Source organism: Bufo bufo, chromosome 3 (assembly GCF_905171765.1).
Source record: "Bufo bufo chromosome 3, aBufBuf1.1, whole genome shotgun sequence".
Taxonomy (NCBI): Eukaryota; Metazoa; Chordata; class Amphibia; order Anura; family Bufonidae; genus Bufo; species Bufo bufo.
In genome coordinates this window covers 703,469,417-703,490,703 of record NC_053391.1, presented here as the reverse complement: position 1 = coordinate 703,490,703, position 21,287 = coordinate 703,469,417, and positions in this window count along the sequence as shown.

The following is a 21,287-nucleotide window of genomic DNA, read 5'->3' as shown; positions in this document are numbered from 1 at the left end:
ATTTCTCGGACGTGTTTTCCGAGAGCGGTGTTCAGGAGCTACCTCCTCACCGGGAGTTTGACTGTCCCATTAACCTCATTCCCGGCGCCAAGCTGCCAAAAGCACGCCTCTACAATCTCTCACAACCGGAAAGATTCGCAATGCGAACTTATATCTCCGAGAGTCTCGATAAGGGGCATATTCGTCCCTCAAAGTCACCTGTGGCCGCGTTTTTTTTTTTTGTTAAAAAAAAAGATGGCTCTCTGAGACCTTGCCTAGATTTTAGGGAGCTGAACCGTATCACGATTCGCGATCCCTATCCCCTTCCTCTGATCCCGGACCTCTTCAACCTAATTGTTGTGGCCAAGGTGTTTTCCAAATTGTATTTGAGAGGCGCGTACAACCTGGTCAGGGTCAGAGAGGGGGATGAATGGAAAACGGCCTTTAATACCCCTAACGGGCATTTCGAGAATCTCGTTATGCCTTTCGGCCTGATGAATGCTCCGGCCGTCTTTCAGCATTTTGTTAATAGTATTTTCTACCATTTAATGGGGAAATTTGTATTGGTGTATCTTGATGATATTTTGATTTTTTCCCCTGATGTTCAGACCCATCAGGATCATCTTTTTCAGGTTCTGCAGATTCTGCGGGAAAATAAATTTTACGCCAAGCTGGAGAAATGTCTTTTTATGGTATTGGAGATTCAATTTCTGGGTTTTCTCCTCTCTGCTTCTGGTTTGCGCATGGATCCGGAGAAGGTCCATGCTGTACTTGAGTGGGAGCTTCCTGAGAATCAGAAGGCATTGATGCGCTTTCTGGGTTTTGCGAACTATTACAGAAAGTTCATTTTGAATTATTCCTCTGTTGTCAAACCCCTTACTGACATGACAAAAAAGGGGGTGGATTTTTCCTCTTGGTCGGAGGAGGCGCTTGCAGCCTTTTCTAAGATTAAAGAGAGTTTTGCGTCTGCTCCCGTCTTGGTGCATCCCGATGTTTCCTTACCTTTTATTGTTGAGGTGGATGCTTCCGAGGTGGGTGTGGGTGCAGTTTTGTCCCAGGGCCCTTCTCCTGCCAAATGGCGACCCTGTGCCTTTTTCTCTAAAAAACTCTCCCCGGCAGAGAGAAACTATGATGTGGGAGATAGGGAGTTGTTGGCCATCAAGTTGGCTTTCAAGGAATGGCGCCATTGGTTGGAGGGGGCCAGGCACCCTATCACCGTTTTTACCGACCATAAGAATCTGGCATACTTGGAGTCGGCCAGGCGTATGAATCCGAGACAGGCCAGATGGTCTCTGTTCTTCTCCAGATTCAATTTTGTCGTTACATTCCGACCTGGGATCAAAAATGTGAAGGCTGATGCTCTCTCTTGCTGTTTTCCGGGAGGAGGAAACTCAGAGGACCCGGGTCCCATTTTGGCGGAGGGGGTAGTTGTTTCTGCTCTATATTCCGATTTGGAGGCAGAGGTCCAGGCTGCCCAGACTGAGGCACCTGCCTGTTGTCCTTCTGGGAAGTTGTTTGTGCCTCCTGAGCTACGTCACAAACTCTTCAAGGAGCATCATGATACGGTTCTTGCTGGTCACCCCGGGAGTAGAGCCACGGTAGATCTCATTGCTCAGAGATTTTGGTGGCCGGCTCTTCGTAAGTCGGTGGAGGGTTTTGTGGCTGCTTGTGAGACGTGCGCTCGCGCTAAGGTCCCTCGTTCACGGCCTTCAGGTTCCCTTCTCCCGTTACCCATACCTTCCCGTCCTTGGACACACCTGTCCATGGACTTTATCACGGATCTTCCTCGTTCCTCGGGGAAGTCGGTGATCCTGGTGGTGGTGGACCGTTTTAGCAAGATGGCTCATTTCGTACCTTTCCCTGGTTTACCCAATGCTAAAACGTTGGCGCAAGCTTTTGTCGACCATATTGTTAAATTGCACGGCATTCCCTCTGATATTGTTTCCGATAGAGGCACGCAGTTTGTGTCCAGGTTCTGGAAGGCTTTCTGTTCTCGCCTGGGGGTTCGGCTGTCCTTCTCTTCTGCTTTTCACCCGCAGTCGAATGGTCAGACTGATCGCCTCAATCAGAATCTGGAGACATATTTGCGCTGTTTTGTGGCAGAGAACCAGGAGGATTGGTGTTCATTTCTCCCTCTTGCTGAGTTTGCTCTGAACAACCGTCGTCAGGAATCTTCTGATAAGTCACCATTCTTTGGTGCATATGGGTTCCATCCGCAGTTTGGGACATTCTCGGGGGGGCTCTTTCTGGTTTACCTGAGGAGGAGAGATTTTCCTCGTCTTTGTCTACCATTTGGCAAAAAATTCAGAGTAATCTTAAAAAGATGAATGAGAAGTACAGGGAGTGCAGAATTATTAGGCAAGTTGTATTTTTGAGGATTATTTTTATTATTGAACAACAACCATGTTCTCAATGAACCCAAAAAACTCATTAATATCAAAGCTGAATATTTTTGGAAGTAGTTTTTAGTTTGTTTTTAGTTTTAGCTATTTTAGGGGGATATCTGTGTGTGCAGGTGACTATTACTGTGCATAATTATTAGGCAACTTAACAAAAAACAAATATATACCCATTTCAATTATTTATTTTTACCAGTGAAACCAATATAACATCTCAACATTCACAAATATACATTTCTGACATTCAAAAACAAAACAAAAACAAATCAGTGACCAATATAACCACCTTTCTTTGCAAGGACACTCAAAAGCCTGCCATCCATGGATTCGGTCAGTGTTTTGATCTGTTCACCATCAACATTGCGTGCAGCAGCAACCACAGCCTCCCAGACACTGTTCAGAGAGGTGTACTGTTTTCCCTCCTTGTAAATCTCACATTTGATGATGGACCACAGGTTCTCAATGGGGTTCAGATCAGGTGAACAAGGAGGCCATGTCATTAGATTTTCTTCTTTTATACCCTTTCTTGCCAGCCACGCTGTGGAGTACTTGGACGCGTGTGATGGAGCATTGTCCTGCATGAAAATCATGTTTTTCTTGAAGGATGCAGACTTCTTCCTGTACCACTGCTTGAAGAAGGTGTCTTCCAGAAACTGGCAGTAGGACTGGGAGTTGAGCTTGACTCCATCCTCAACCCGAAAAGGCCCCACAAGCTCATCTTTGATGATACCAGCCCAAACCAGTACTCCACCTCCACCTTGCTGGCGTCTGAGTCGGACTGGAGCTCTCTGCCCTTTACCAATCCAGCCATGGGCCAATCCATCTGGCCCATCAAGACTCACTCTCATTTCATCAGTCCATAAAACCTTAGAAAAATCAGTCTTGAGATATTTCTTGGCCCAGTCTTGACGTTTCAGCTTGTGTGTCTTGTTCAGTGGTGGTCGTCTTTCAGCCTTTCTTACCTTGGCCATGTCTCTGAGTATTGCACACCTTGTGCTTTTGGGCACTCCAGTGATGTTGCAGCTCTGAAATATGGCCAAACTGGTGGCAAGTGGCATCTTGGCAGCTGCACGCTTGACTTTTCTCAGTTCATGGGCAGTTATTTTGCGCCTTGGTTTTTCCACACGCTTCTTGCGACCCTGTTGACTATTTTGAATGAAACGCTTGATTGTTCGATGATCACGCTTCAGAAGCTTTGCAATTTTAAGAGTGCTGCATCCCTCTGCAAGATATCTCACTATTTTTTACTTTTCTGAGCCTGTCAAGTCCTTCTTTGGACCCATTTTGCCAAAGGAAAGGAAGTTGCCTAATAATTATGCACACCTAATATAGGGTGTTGATGTCATTAGACCACACCCCTTCTCATTACAGAGATGCACATCACCTAATATGCTTAATTGGTAGTAGGCTTTCGAGCCTATACAGCTTGGAGTAAGACAACATGCATAAAGAGGATGATGTGGTCAAAATACTCATTTGCCTAATAATTCTGCACGCAGTGTATAGAGCAACCAAAAATCATATGTACCCCAAAATAGTATCAACAAAACTGCCACCCTATCCCATAGTTTCTAAAATGGGGTCACTTTTTTGGAGTTTCTACTCTAGGGGTGTATCAGGGGGGCTTCAAATGGGCCATGATGTCAAAATAACCAGTCCAGCAAAATCTGCCTTCCAAAAACCGTATGGCATTCCTTTCCTTCTGCGCCCTGCCATGTGCCCGTACAGCAGTTTACGACCACATATGGGGTGTTTCTGTAAACTACAGAATTAGAGCCATAAATATTGAGTTTTGTTTGGCTGTTAACCCTTGCTTTGTAACTGGAAAAAAAAATATTAAAATGAAAAAACTGCCAAAAAAGTTAAAATTTCAAAATTTATCTCTATTTTCCATTAATTCTTGTGGAACATCTAAAGCATTAACAAAGTTTTTAAAATCAGTTTTGAATACCATGAGGGGTGTAGTTTCTAAAATGGGGTCACTTTTTTGGAGTTTCTACTCTAGGGGTGCATCATGGGGGCTTCAAATGGGACAAGGTGTCAAAAAACAAGTCAAGCAAAATCTGCCTTCCAAAAACCGTATGGCATTCCTTTCCTTCCGCGCCCTGCCGTGTGCCCGTACAGCAGTTTAACAAAGTTTGTAAAATCAGTTTTGAATACCTTAAAGGGTGTAGTTTATAGAATGGTGTCATTCTTGGGTGGTTTCTATTATGTAAGCCTCACAAAGTGACTTCAGACCTGAACTGGTCCTTAAAAAGTGGGTTTTTGAAAATTTCTGAACAATTACAAGATTTGCTTCTAAACTTCTAAGCCTTGCAAAGTCCCCAAAAAATAAAATGTCATTCCCAAAATGATCCAAACATGAAGTAAATATATGGGGAATGTAAAGTAATAACTATTTTTGTAGGTATTACTAAGTATTATAGAAGTAGAGAAATCGAAACTTGGAAATTTGCAAATTTTTCAAAATATTTGGTAAATTTTGCATTTTTTTATAAATAAAAAGGTGTTTTTTTTTTACTTCATTTTACCAGTGTCATGAAGTACAATATGTGACGAAAAAACAATATCAGAATGGCCTGGATAAGTCAAAGCATTTTAAAGTTATCCCCACATAAATGACACTGGTCAGATTTCCAAAAAATGGCCTGGTCCTTAAGGTGAAATTGAGCCTGGTACCTAAGTGGTTAAGTGTGGGAGGGGGTGGTGTGCTACAAGGCCTGTTTAGTTTCCCAGAGGCTAAGGCCAGGCAGCTTCTGTCCACACATTCCACTATAACCTGTTCGGTCATGAAATGAGGCTATTATGACCTGTTATCTGTAATCTGATTGGTCAGTGCTCTGTATAATGAGCCTCTGATTGGTCAGTGCTCTATACCATAAACCTCTGATTGGTCAGTGCTCTAAACCATACACATCTGATTGGTCAGTGCTCTATACCATAAACCTCTGATTGGTCAGTGCTCTATACCATAAATCTCTGATTGGTCAGTGCTCTATACCATACACATCTGATTGGTCAGCGCTCTATACCATAAATCTCTGATTGGTCAGTGCTCTATACCATAAACATCTGATTGGTCAGTGCTCTATACCATAAACATCTGATTGGTCAGTGCTCTATACCATACACATCTGATTGGTCAGTGCTCTATACCATAAACATCTGATTGGTCAGTGCTCTATACCATAAACATCTGATTGGTCAGTGCTCTATACCATACACATCTGATTGGTCAGTGCTCTATACCATAAACATCTGATTGGTCAGTGCTCTATACCATAAACATCTGATTGGTCAGTGCTCTATACCATACACATCTGATTGGTCAGTGCTCTATACCATAAACATCTGATTGGTCAGTGCTCTATACCATAAACCTCTGATTGGTCAGTGCTCTATACCATAAACCTCTGATTGGTCAGTGCTCTGTACCATAAATCTGATTGGTCAGCGCTCTATACCATAAACATCTGATTGGTCAGTGCTCTATACCATAAACCTCTGATTGGTCAGTGCTCTATACCATAAACCTCTGATTGGTCAGCGCTTTATACCATAAACATCAGATTGGTCAGTGCTCTATACCATAAACATCTGATTGGTCAGTGCTCTATACCATACACATCTGATTGGTCAGTACTCTATACCATACACATCTGATTGGTCAGTGCTCTATACCATACACATCTGATTGGTCAGTGCTCTATACCATAAACCTCTGATTGGTTCAGTGCTCTATACCATAAACCTCTGATTGGTCAGTGCTCTATACCGTACACATCTGATTGGTCAGTGCTCTGTACCATAAATCTGATTGGTCAGCGCTCTATACCATAAACATCTGATTGGTCAGTGCTCTATACCATAAACCTCTGATTGGTCAGCGCTTTATACCATAAACATCAGATTGGTCAGTGCTCTATACCATAAACATCTGATTGGTCAGTGCTCTATACCATAAATCTCTGATTGGTCAGTGCTCTATACCATACACATCTGATTGGTCAGTGCTCTATACCATAAACATCAGATTGGTCAGTGCTCTATACCATACACATCTGATTGGTCAGTGCTCTATACCATAAACCTCTGATTGGTCAGCGCTTTATACCATAAACATCAGATTGGTCAGTGCTCTATACCATAAACATCTGATTGGTCAGTGCTCTATACCATAAATCTCTGATTGGTCAGTGCTCTATACCATACACATCTGATTGGTCAGTGCTCTATACCATAAACATCAGATTGGTCAGTGCTCTATACCATAAATCTCTGATTGGTCAGTGCTCTATACCATACACATCTGATTGGTCAGTGCTCTATACCATAAACATCAGATTGGTCAGTGCTCTATACCATAAACATCTGATTGGTCAGTGCTCTATACCATACACATCTGATTGGTCAGTACTCTATACCATACACATCTGATTGGTCAGTGCTCTATACCATACACATCTGATTGGTCAGTGCTCTATACCATAAACCTCTGATTGGTTCAGTGCTCTATACCATAAACCTCTGATTGGTCAGTGCTCTATACCGTACACATCTGATTGGTCAGTGCTCTATACCATAAACCTCTGATTGGTTCAGTGCTCTATACCATAAACCTCTGATTGGTCAGTGCTCTATACCATAAACCTCTGATTGGTCAGTGCTCTATACGATATAGATCATATCATCCTCCAGTAAGGGTAAATCCTCAGGTCTTGGATTTGGGACTTCACTCCGGAACGAGTGTAATGAATCTGAAGAGTAATCTACCCTGGAGACATACAGATCCAGTGCGTAGCATAGAGAAGCCAACTCTTCCTCCCTACAATGAGATTCCTTCAATGCAGGAAATTAATAATCTAAGACACCCCCTCAAATGCAAAATTAGGAGGTGCTACCTGTATGTGCAGAATCATGGGAGCATGATCTAATACCCCTGGGGGCCATAGAAAACATACTGGACTGCTAAATAAAGGACGGAAGCTACTCTAACACTAGACCTCCTAAAAATACCAATCCCAGACCAGAACCCCTAAATAATACAGTCCTCAGATCAGACTACATAAATAATATAGACCTCAGACCAGACTCCATTGACAATACAAACTACCGACAAAAACCTCAGATCAGACCCCTTACAGACACAGACCCCAGATCAGACCCCCACAGATACAGACCCCAGATCAGACCCCCACAGATACAGACCCCAGATCAGACCCCCACAGATACAGACCCCAGATCAGACTCTCTACAGATACATAACCCAGATCAGACCCCCTACAGATACAGACTCCCTACAGACACAGACCCTAGATCAGACCCCCTATAGATACAGACCCCAGATTAGACCCCATACAGACACAGACCCCAGACCAGACCCTCTACAGACATGGACCCCAGATAAGACCCCTGTGACAAACTCCCCTCTTGTGAGTTTGCCACGAGTACTTGGAGAGGACTACTTGCCAGCCTCTTACCATGTGATTACGGTCCCATGTTGAATGCCACGGTTTTATGAAATAGCTGCATAGTTATATAAGTTCATGTATTTTGCTGTCTTTTGCTACCATGTGGCTAATGGAGTCTTGCCTCTGTCCTTGGGAGATAAGTGCATCACTTCTCAATTGTCTCCAGGACAAAAGACTGTGTAGAACCGGTTTTGGACAGAAAAGCCATGAGTACAGCCAGGCCAAAGAGACCTTTACTAACTTTTGAACTCCTGGTCTAAGTCGTGCCATTTTGGGATGTGTTAAATGTCTATGTGTATTGTAAAGGGTGGGACATTGTGTATTTGAGTAAGTGATGTATGTCCTATTGTCTCCCCGTGTGTATTGGCGATTTCCCTTTGTCCTGAGAGATAATGGAATTACACCTCGGTTGTCTCCAGGACAGAGGACATTGTGTATTGTCCTGCCTGGGATAATTATGTTAACCATTGTGTACCATAATTATATCACAGGCAGAGGGGAGGATGTTATGTGGGTGGTAACCTTTGTGTTATGGGTTAATGTATGTTTATTGTGGGTGTCTCCCTTGCATTGGAGCAGGGGATAAAATAAATTGTATGTTTGAATGCCTGGGCTTCCAGTAAAGTTTTCCAGCATTCAGCTTTGGCTCATATATAGACTTATTTGGCGATACCAGCGATAATAGCGATTTAATGCTCTGTGGATTATTTGCCGGTGCTATTACATGGGAAGAAAGGAATATTAGACGGTGACACAGATGATACCGTCACAACTGGTGGCAAGCAGCGGGATTTTCCCTCTTTTTTCCTGCACAGAGGATTCAAGGAAGGCACTAGTGTATGGTGCATGGAGGGCAACGCTGGCACTCGTGCAGCGACCCTGGCTTTGAAGGAGCTCAAGGGACAGAGCTAGCTACCAGGCAGCGTTCCTATCCACAGCAACATGGAAGAGGAGTTTCGCTGAAGGTTGCAGCAGCACTTGGCTCAACAGGATGGGCCTATATCAGAGGAGGGCATAATGGACTTGAGAGATGCCACCCGAAAAGGGATGTGGTATTGCAATGAGCAGGACACTGGGTCAGTGGGCATGCTATGCAGTGGGTCAGTATATGTGTATAAGAGTTTGTGACGCCAGTTGCAGCTTGCGCAGGTACTGTAGCAGGGACCTTTAAGATGGTATGAGCACACGTACTAGGTAAGGAATGCCAGAGGGGGAGATTGTCTCTGTATTGTGTCAACGGTGTCTCCTACCTTAGTACGGCTGGACTCTTGTATCCTGGCTCACATGCAACAAAATGAGTGCTGTTAATAGGAGTAATGGAGGAATGATGGAATTCCACACAGATAATAGGGTCCAACTTGTCTTTACTTGATGTTATAATATGCAGCTTTTGATCCATAGAATGTACAGCAATAGTCTAGAGTCCCAGCAGGTATTGGCAATATGTGGCAGGAATTATATATATATATTTTGCATCTGGTACATATGCCTATTAGAATCTTGCAGGTATCTATCTTCTGCTCTGTCTGAGGTCTGCTTGACATGGGTCTGACTAGCTGTGGAGGTACTTATCTTCTCCTTATTCTGGAATCTGTACTTACAGGACTGCTCGCAGGGAATGGTGGTTTCGTCCTGGAGATCTGATAGTTCTGTAGATGGCTGCTTTACTTGTCCACCAGCTGAGGTAAGGAACTCAGGCTGAGAAGGTTGATCTTGGGCCCCAGCAGAGGCTTGGATCCCTGGTTGGGGTCCCTGTTTCTGGGAGCTCCTATTCACACAGCCTACCCCAACAGGGGGTGGCTGGTACACTGCCTAGAACTTTCTGTCCTCCTCCTGAAGTAGGTTGTGGGAACATTCGACTCCTCCTCAGATAGGGGGAAGCTAGCCTGGAATGGTATACTCCAGTCTAGGTATACTAACTAACTAACTGTAGACTGCCTACATATTTCTGCCACCTGCTGGTGTACATCAAGTATTACAGCATATACATATTAAACAGTCCCAGTAAATCCATAAAATACAAATGCAATGTCATATTACACAGGATGTTAACACATTTACACTTTAACATCATGAAGCAGGGGAACAGAGTTTTAGTGACATACTCTGGGATGTTATAGTATGACGTCTTAGAGGAGGTACAGCGGCAGCGGAGAGAGAGCCTTCCCAGTGAGGAACAGAGGTTCCAGGTACTCGTGGCCCTGCGGTCACCCTTCCTAGGAAAGCAACCCTTCGGCTGAGTGGGTGACGGAACTGTGGAACCTGATTTGGAAGGAGTTGTGGCTGGACAAAGCGTATTGGGCACTAAAGTGGTATGCAACCCATGGATGACTAACCACTATCTGCCGGAGGGAGAAGATTATGATGGTCCGGGCTTACTGTGGGAAGCCTTTGAGGAGGGCGATGACTTTGAATGCCCCACAGAATGTCGGTTCTGGGACATCCACGACATCAGGGAAACCATGCTGGACCTTCCCCGAGCGGACGACCTTGGACCATACCTGATTCATCTAGTCACCATGGAGTGGGAGCTGGAGCAGAGCTACCATCAACTGTTCAACCTCATAGACTTGTCCTGGGAGGACCCACAGATGGCATGTGGAGATGGGACCGAGGTCTCTCTACCGGCCCTACAGGGATGCTGGGCCACCTGCCCAGATCTCCAGCGGCAGTGCATATCACAGGGAGAGGAGACAACCGGTCTCTCTCCCCAGTGGCAACCTGAGTTCCAGGGGGAGGAGATGCTGGGTCCCTCTGCCCTACAGCAACCAGAGTCCTGGGGAGGAGAGGCAACCGGCCTCACCTTCCAACAGCAGCCGGAGATACCGGGAAAAGGGGAACACAAACCCCACTACACGGGCGCAGATGAGACCGCGGGCTCTGTGCCAGTCCTACAGGGATGCTGGATGGTCGGTCCAGATCCCCAGCCATCTCCGCAGGGATACCAGGAGGAGGAGGTAAGCGAGCCCTCCCCTTCCCAGCTACTTCCCAACCAAGTTCTGGGGGCAGGGGATGAGCCTGCGATGCCCACTGATCCCTTCCCAGCGTAAGAGCTGGCATCCGGGCAGAGCGCCGCTAGCCTCTGCTACACCGACCCCCTTGTTACAGGGCTGGCTTGCACCCCCCTCACCCCAGCAGAAGAGCTGGCATCAAGGCAGAGCGCTGCTAGCCTCTGCTCCACCGACCCCCTTGTTACAGGGCTGGCTTGCACCACCCTTACCCCAGCAGAAAAGCTGGCATCAGGGTAGAGCGCCGCTAGCCTCTGCTCCACCGACCCCCTTGTTACAGGGCTGGCTTGCACCCCCCTCATCCCAGCGGAAGAGCTAGCCTCTTCTCCACTGACCCCCTTGTTACAGGGCTGGCTTGCAACCCCCTCGCCCCAGCAGAAGTGCTGGCATCAGTGCAGAACGCCGCTGGCCGCTGTCCCCCAAGTAGCCCCAAAGGTTTGCCTAGCTGCACCAGGGAGACTGAGGATGCGGAACTGTTTCACCACAACCTGGGACCTACAGACCAGTACTGTTCTTGGTGGGTGAGCTACCCTGTTAACTATTTACCGTGGGTGGGCAACTCTGCTAATGTTTCTTTGTGGGTGGGCTTCCCGACTAATCTAGGTACTGACCGACAGGAGGTCAGATACCTGTTTAGTCTTCACCCCAAAGGGAAGATATGTGACAAACTCCCCTCTTTTGAGTTTGCCACTAGTACTTGGAGAGGACTACTTGCCAGCCTCTTACCATGTGATTACGGTCCCATGTTGAATGCACCAGTTTTATGCAATAGCTGCATAGTTATATAAGTTCATGTATTTTGCTGTCTTTGGCTACCATGTGGCTAATGGAGTCTTGCCTCTGTCCTTGGGAGATAAGTGGATCACTTCTCAATTGTCTCCAGGACAAAAGACTGTGTAGAACCGGTTTTGGACAGAAAAGCCAGGCCAAAGAGACCTTTACTAACTTTTGAATTCCTGGTCTAAGTTGTGCCATTTTGGGATGTGTTAAATGTCTATGTGTATTTTAAAGGGTGGGACATTGTGTATTTGAGTAAGTGATGTCTGTCCTATTGTCTCCCCGTGTGTATTGGCGATTTCCCTTTGTCCTGAGAGATAATGGAATTACACCTCGGTTGTCTCCAGGACGGAGGACATTGTGTATTGTCCTGCCTGGGCTTCCAGTAAAGTTATCCAGCATTCAGCTTTGGCTCATGTATGGACTTATTTGGCGATACCAGCGATACTGGTGATACCAGCGATACCGGCGATACCAGCGATAATAGCGATTTATTGCTCTGTGGATTATTTGGCGGTGCTATTACATGGGAAGAAGGGAATACTAGACGGTGACACAGATGATACCGTCACAACCCCCTACATATACAGACTCCAGATCAGACCCCCTACAGACACAGACTACAGATCATACCCCCTACAGACACAGACCCCAGGTCATACCCCTACAGATACAGACCTCAGATCAGAACCTCTACAGATACACAAACCCCAGATCAGACCTCCTACAGACACAGACCCTCTACAGACATGGACCCCAGCTCAGACCCCCTACAGATACAAAACCCAGATCAGACCCCCTACAGACACAGTCCTCAGATCAGACCCCATACAGACACAGACCCAAGACCAGACCCTCTACAGACATGGACCCCAGATAAGACCCCCTACAGATACAGACTTCAGATCAGACCCCCTACAGATACAGACCCCAGATCATACCCCCTACAGACACAGACCCAAGATCATACCCCTACAGATACAGACCTCAGATCAGAACCTCTACAGATACACAGACCCCAGATGAGACCACCTACAGATACAGACCGCCTACAGACACAGACTCCAGATAAGACCCCCTACAGATACAGACCCCAGATGAGACCTCCTACAGATACAGACCCCAGATCAGACCCCCTACAGACACAGACTTCAGATCAGACCCTCTACAGATACAGACCCCAGATGAGACCTCCTACAGATACAGACCCCCAATCATACCTCCTACAGAAACAGACTCCAAATAGGTACAGATCCTAGATTAGACCCCCTATAGATACAGACCCTAGATCAGACCCCCTACAGACACATTCCCCAGATCAGACCCTCTACAGACATGGACCCTAGATCAGACCCCCTACAGATACAGACTCCAGATCACACCCCCTACAGACACAGACCCCCTACAGATACAGACTCCAGATCACACCCCCTACAGACACAGACCCCAGATCAGACCCCCTACAGATACAGACCCCCTACAAACACAGACCCCAGATCAGACCCCCTACAGATACAGACCCCCAATCAGACCCCCTGCAGACACAGACCCCAGATCAGACCCCTACAGATACAGACCCCAGATCAGACTCCCTACAGACACATACCCCAGATCAGACCCTCTACAGACATGGACCCTAGATCAGACCTCCTACAGATATAGACTCCAGATCACACCCCCTACAGACACAGACCCCAGATAAGACCCCCTACAGATACAGACCCCCTACAAACACAGACCCCAGATCAGACCGCTACAGATACACCCCCCGAATCAGGCCCCTACAGATAGAGACCCCAGATCAGACTTCCCACAGATACAGACCCCCAATCAGACCCCCTAAAGACACTGACTCCATATCAGACCCCAGATGAGACCTCCTACAGATACAGACCCCAGATCAGACCCCCTATAGATACAGAGCCTAGATCAGACCCTCTATAGATACAGACCCTAGATCAGACCCCAATAGATACAGACCCTAGATCAGACCCTCTATAGATACAGACTCTAGATCAGATCCCCTATAGATACAGACCCTAGATCAGACTCCCTACAGATACAGACCCCAGATGAGACCTCTTGCAGATACAGACCCTAGATCAGACCCGCTATAGCTACAGACCCTAGATCAGACCCCCTATAGATACAGACCCCAAATCAGACCCCCTACAGACACAGACTCCAGATCAGACCTCCTACAGATACAGACCCTAGATGAGACCTCCTACAGATACAGACCCTAGATCAGACCCCCTATAGATACAGACCACAGATCAGACCCCCTATAGATACAGACCACAGATCAGACCCCCTATAGATACAGACCACAGATCAGACCCCCTATAGATACAGACCACAGATCAGACCATTTAAAAATACAGACTTTAGGACAGAACTCCTTGTATACAAACCTCAGGGCAGTCCTTCATACAGACGAGCCGGGGTAAGGAGGGGGGGGGGGGCACCTCATGTCATATTCTCAGTCTATAATGATAAATGTCATTCAGCTAAGGCAGGAATCTGACCCTGTAGCCACTGACGATGCCATTACAGCAGATCACAGGGTTGGTCGCCCAGCTTTCCCAGAATCCTGAATGACAGACCTGCCAGTCATACATGATACATTTGTCTCAACATCATTGTCTAACTAGGCAAGCTTTGAGGTTTGGAAAAGCTGGTGACAATCCTTTTAGAAGCTGCTATACAGGACCTAATGGTTATCAACCAGCTTTGCCAGAAGAAGATAAAAGTAGGGAATAGCTGGATATCATTTTGGCTTATATGGGGATTTTCTTTCTTCTGGTGAGATGTTGAGCTCGGTAGTAGCCGTGTTTTGGGTGAGAGGGGGTTAATGGGGAGACTCTGCTCATCCAGGCGTCTCCTCCAGCGCTCTCATTAGAGTCAGTAAACAAATCTCCAGCCTAAATGGCAGAATATTCTTATCTCCTCCGCCGCACATTATATTTGCATTTAAATGGGATGAAAATGATTCCAATTGGTTTTCCTGCCTCTTCCCCGGATGACTGCATCACGATAAACAGAATGTGGTCATGGTCTCTCCACAGAGGATAAATGACTGTGTGTCCAGCTATGGGAGCGGAAGGAAGGACGGAAGGAAGAGGTGGATGGAGGGAAGAGAGAAAGATGGATGGATGGAGGAAAAGAAAAGATGGAAGGAAGGATGAGAGAAAGAGAAGGATGGACGGAAGGAAGGGAGGGAGGAAGGAAGGGAGGATGAGAGAAAGAGACGGATGGAAGGAAGGATGAGAGAAAGCGAAGGATGGACGGAAGGGAGGGAGGGAGGATAAGAGAAAGAGACGGATGGAAGGAAGGATGAGAGAAAGAAAAGGATGGAAGGAAGGATGAGAGAAAGAGATGGAAGGAAGAGAGGATGAAAGAAAGAGAAGGATGGAAGGAAGGAAAGAAGGACGGAAGGAAGAGGTGGATGGAGGGAAGAGAGAAAGATAGATGGATGGAGGAAAAGAAACGGATGGAAGGAAGGATGAGAGAAAGAGAAGGATGGAAAGAAGGAAGGGAGGGTGAGAGAAAGAGACGGATGGAAGGAAGGATGAGAGAAAGAGATGGAAGGAAGAGAGGATGAGAGAAAGAGAAGGATGGAAGGAAGGAAGGAAGGACGGAAGGAAGAGGTGGATGGAGGGAAGAGAGAAAGATAGATGGATGGAGGAAAAGAAACGGATGGAAGGAAGGAAGGAAGGGAGGAAGGAAGAGAAAAAGACATGGACGGATGGAAGGGAGGATGAGAGGATGAGAGAAATAGAGGCTGAGAGAAAGAGATGGATGAAAGGATAGAAGGAAGAAAGGGAGGATGAGAAAAAGTGATGGAAGGAGGAAGGGAGGAAGAGAAGGAAGGATGAGAGAAAAAGATGGAAGGAGGGAAAAGATAAAGAAATGGATAGAAGAGAGACAGGGAGAAAGATGGATGGAAAACAGGAGGGATGGGAGGAAGAAAAAGATGTAAGAGGGGAAGAAATGACTGGATAGAAAGAAGAACGGGAGAAAAGAAAAGAAGGAAGGAAGGAAAGCAGGAAGAGAGGAACAAATGAGTGGAAGGAAGGAAAGAGAGATAGAAAGAGATGCATTGGAGGAAGGAAGGGTGAAAGAGAAAGAACGAAAAAAAGAAAGAAAAATGGAAGGAAGGAATGAGTAAATAAATGGATGGAAGGAGGTGGGGATACTGTATATGAATTGATGGACAGAACAGATAGAAATAATGGAAGGAGAGAGAAGGAGAGACAGAAAGGAAGGAATAAAAAGAGGGAAAGGAACCGAGGAAAGAAAAGAAAGAAGAGAAGGAAAAAAGTAATAAAGGAAAGTTAGAGAGAGGAGGGAGGAAGAAAATGTTGGGATGGATGGATGAAGACAAAAGGCAACAGATAGAAATGAGAGAGAAGAGATGGAGGTTATGGTAAAGGGAGAAAGGAGAGATGGAATGAAGGACACAGAAAAGAATGAGAGAAAGGAAGTCAATAGATAGGAAGGAAGAGAAGGAGGAAGAAAAAGAGATATGAAGGAAGGGACAGAGGAAGGAACAGAAAGAAGAGAAGAAGGAAGAGATGGTGTAAGTGAGAAAGGAAGACAAGATGGAGATCAAGAGAAAGGAAACGTATAAAAGAGACACGAAGAAGTGGAAAGTAGAGAAGGATGGAGAAAGGAGAAGAAAAAGAAGGAGGCATAAAGAAAGGAAAGAAAGAAAGCGGGAGAGGAATGTCAGAGGAGTATAGGAAAGCAGGAAATGAATAAGGATTAGGAAAGGGAAAAGAATGGAGGAGGTTAAGAAGGAAAGGGAGAGAAAGGGGAAAAGATGGGAAGAGAAGAAAGAAAAGAGGACAGGAGTTTTATTTTTGCTCAGTGTTTCCACGTTAGTGAACATCATTCTATATACAATATAACCAGTTATGCTGAGGATAGTTCACAACTCCCAACATCCTTGATGGTCCAGTATGGGCAGAGGACCATTCTGGAAAGCACAGCCTGTTCACATGGTGATCCCACCAAGTCCTGGCAGGAAGCGCAGTGATGTGCTTTTGACGCCAGAGCCTCCACAGCACAGCCTGGCCTACTCTACCACGTCCACCATTTTTCTTCCATCCTTTAATACTGATGATGCCTCAGATTGTGCAGGATGGGGAATGTGATCCCCAGAAAATTACCCAGAATCCCGAATACAGGATTGATCTTATGTATGAAATGTCAAGGGAATTGTGACACAGTCCTTAAAAAGGTTGTCCCATCATCCTCCACTGAATAATATAATGCATAGTTGCTGCTTGGTCAAGGTGTTGATAGCGTGAGGACTCCAGGTGGGAAGTCCCTTTAAGTCATCATATCATTGTGATGTATCAGAGTCACCCCTTACTCTAGGTGGCCACTGTTCTCTTGGAATTGCACAGGAATGAGCAGCAGTATGGTATCTGCCACGTCTCTGGATAGTCACGAGACACATGTGCAGAACAGCAGCAGCATCCAGCCTCTGTTCCCAGCAGCTCCTCTCCACAATCGAGCTCACACGCTGAAGACTTCAGAAAGGGTCCATGCAGCCCGAAACGCATTGTTAATAAAAAGATCAATACTTCATCTGTGCCTCGGGTCGTGTCTCGCACCTACTGACTATCAACCCAGAGACGTGGCAGATACCATATTGCTGCTCATTCCTGTGCAATTCTTCTCCCCACTTGGCCACCGCCACTGGGGTTCCAGATAGCATCAGCTGCACCGACCCTCCATCTCTATAAAGCCTTCACTGGAGTTGTTCCCAGTCACACACAACCGATACAGGTGAGCAGACTACATACCCCACCAGGGTTCTTGCACCTGTACGTACTTACCCCATGAGCGTCTTCTCCTTTCTCTCGTTCCCTCGGGATGTCAGACACATTCGGCATGATGCAGATGATGGGCAGGTTGTGCTGATGAAGCTCCATAATGAGGTTCCAATCGATTTTGACTTTATTGATTTTCTAAACACTGACACTGAAATCTACAAGCAGACGTTCTTAAAGAGTCTAATCAAGTAGTCAATGACAAGATAAATACACGGCTGGTTAAGAGAAACTCGAGTGCCAGACACAAACGTCTCTCCCAAAATATCTCCACCATCTGTCAACCTTAGTTATGGTGAACATATACAGTATGGGAAGACAATAGAGGCCACGAAAATTGTTCTTATCACCAAATCATCTGAACTTTCCATGTCAAGAAGAAATGTCCTGCATGAAGCTTTTTCTTATTGTGGATATATCGTAAGAAGACCAAAGAGGATGACCAAAAAAGATATGGACACTGGGAACCACCTAACACAAGACTTGGAGAGTTGCAGTCTGTGGTCACCCATATCTCTCATGGTCACATTCCGCCATTCAAAGTCATTGCCATCTCCTTATTCAGAGCCACATCCTTCCTCAAGTTCCTCAACATCAGAAACTGGTTGGTGGTCTGCACGACCACAGGAGACAAGGTCCATAAAAAAGCATGGCCAAGCAAGTTCTTCAAAGTGAAGGGATAGTCACAATGTGAACATGTAATGGATGATGAGCCAGATTACTATCTATAATCATGGGAGGTCAACCACAGTATATCAGAGCGACCACCTCTGTGTCATTCACCTGCCCCCTTTTTGTGATGAAGGTGCAAATGCTACACAGGATTGTGGACAAAACCCATTCATTAGAGGCGCGCGGACTCATCGCTGGGTACCACTTTATGGAAATTTCAGCAATAAAGAGTGAGAGCAGCGACCCGGAAACTCGAGACTGAAACACTTGTCTCTCGCCTCATACACAGTATGAACAGTTACAATTAAGAAGATAAGTGGAGAGGTCGCCCTTTGCTTGGTCATAGATGCTTCTCACAACGCACACCGTGATTTTTCAGCAGTGTGGGATGTAATTATCTCTCTGCTGCTCTTATCTACGCTTCCCAGAGGATCTCACCGAGTGTCCAAGGCCTGCAGTCATTAAAACGAGAATGTAAAACACATATGAATGCAAGCAATACTGAGCGGGAATAAAGTGAGAGCCATTATTCATACAAGAAGTGCTATACTGCTATCCTGTACTGCTGTCCTATCCTGTACTGCCAACAGTAAAGCATTCTGAGACCATTCATGTGTGGGGTTGCTTCTCATCCAAGGGAGTGGGCTCACTCACAATTTTGCCCAAAAACACAGCCATGAATAAAGAATGGCACCAAAACACCCTCCAACGGCAACTTCTTCCAACAATCCAACAACAGTTTGGTGAAGAACAATGCATTTTCCAGCACGATGGCGCACCGTGCCATAAGGCAAAAGTGATAACTACGTGTCTCGGGGACCAAAACGCTGACATTTTGGGTCCATGGCCTGGAAACTCCCCAGATCTTAATCCCATTGAGAACTTGTGGTCAATCCTCAAGAGGCGGGTAGACAAACAAAAACCCACTAATTCTGACAAACTCTAAGAAGTGATTATGAAAGAATGGGTTGATATCAGTCAGGAATTGGCCCAGAAGGTGATTGAGAGCATGCCCAGTCGGATTGCAGAGGTCCTGAAAAAGAAGGGCCAACACTGCAAATACTGACTCTTTGCATCAATGTCATGTAATTGTCGATAAAAGCCTTTGAAACGTATGAAGTGCGTGTAATTATATTTCACTGCATCACAGAAACAACTGAAACAAAGATCTAAAAGCAGTTTAGCAGCAAACTTTGTGAAAACTAATATTTGTGTCATTCTCAAAACTTTTGGCCACGACTGTACATGAGAATAAGCCCCTTCTCTAAGTGGTCATCACGTCAAGCATCATTCTGACCCTTTTTCATTTAACCCTTTATAAGGCTGACCATAACACATTTGCCTTTTATCACAGCTGGTGATATAACAGACTGAATGTGACCAGTACAACGCCTTTTCCATAGCTCACAGCAAGACAATGTTTTTTTTCAGAGGATACAAAGATCATCAGCAAAAAGGACACCATCATAGAAGAAACTTCTACTGTATATCTTGCTGAGAAGACTTTTCTTTACAACAGCAGTTCTTCACTAGCACAGTCACTTGCTTGTGGCAGACCCCACGAGGAGAACACTTACAGTTACACATGGTTATATGGGGCTGGTTCACCTCAGATACGGGCTTGGGCATTCCTATAGTCACCACCGGCTGTCTTGATTCACTGGGGCTGGTTTAACGATGACTTGCTCTGCTGCAGCTGGACTGTAATCCTGTTTGTGTCGTCCAACTGCAGTGGCCAGATTTGAGGTGGCCCCAACGCCAGACTAGATTCCCCAGACACCGTCAAGGTGTCACCACGTGTTGCAGCTCTCCGGAAGGGATGGTAAGGCATGGTGCACCCCAATGGGAAATAAGCCAGGAGAGTAAGGGTCTGCAGTAAACCAGGGTGCTTCTTTACTGGAGGAACTCAAGTGCAAAACAATATAGGCAGTGCACTAAGCTGGGTTTTACAGTCTCCTCCCTGGCAGGAGAAGGGTTTGATGCTGAGGAAAGGCCTGAGCTAGCCGTCCCTCTCTCTCTTCAGAAGGCTGGTACCCTGGTACAAGGCTGGTGATCCAGGGTCTGAGGCAGCATATCCCCGTCTCAGCATCTTTGTCACGGATGGTGTACAGGAAACAAGACAATGCAATACAATAATGACTCACTGGATCCACAACTAAGGAACAAAAGGGAGACCCCTACATGAGAGCTGCCACTCTCCCTAATTGCTCAGCCTATGCGAACACCCCAAAGGTGGATGGGCGCATATCCACGTACCTCGGCTATCTAATACCTGAAGACCCTACAATAGTGAGGGGACACGACCACCGGCTCCCTACACTAGACACGGAGGGAGTCAGGGTCACCTGAAAATCCAGCAGACAGAAAATCACAAATAAAGGAACAGCACTTATCTTGCAGAGGACTGGGAAATAGAAACAGCAAGCACACACACTCCAGGAAGTTGTATAAGCCGCAACCTAATGCATCATGGGGAGGAACTTAAAGGGAAGCAATCAGTCCAACTGCATGACAGCTGAGATAGACTAACGAGATGAGGAACTTAACCAAAACAAAGAAACTCAAGGAGGAGGATCTGGAAAGCTCCTGTCAGAGCTTCTCAACTGTCTGGTTGTGACAGTACCCCTCCCTCTACGAGTGGACTCCGGACACTCAGGGCCCACCTTCTCAGGATGGGACCTATGGAAAGCCCTGATGAGACGAGTGGCCTTAATGTCCGTCACTGGGACCCACATCCTCTCCTCAGGACCATAACCCTCCCAATGAACGAGGTACTGGAGGGAACCGCGGACAAGACGAGAATCCACAATCCTAGAGACCTGAAATTCAAGATTTCCATCAAGCATAATCGGAGGAGGAGGCAAAGGCGAGGGTACAATAGGTTGAACATAAGGTTTCAATAAGGACTTATGAAAAACATTATGGATCTTCCAAGTCTGAGAAAGATCAAGACGGTAGGCAACAGGATTGATGACAGACAGGATCTTGTAAGGCCCAATAAACCTAGGACCCAACTTCCAGGAGGGAACCTTCAATTTGATATTCTTGGTAGACAACCACACCAGATCACCAACATTCAGGTCCGGACCAGGCACACGTCTCTTATCTGCCACACGCTTATATCTCTCACTCATGCTC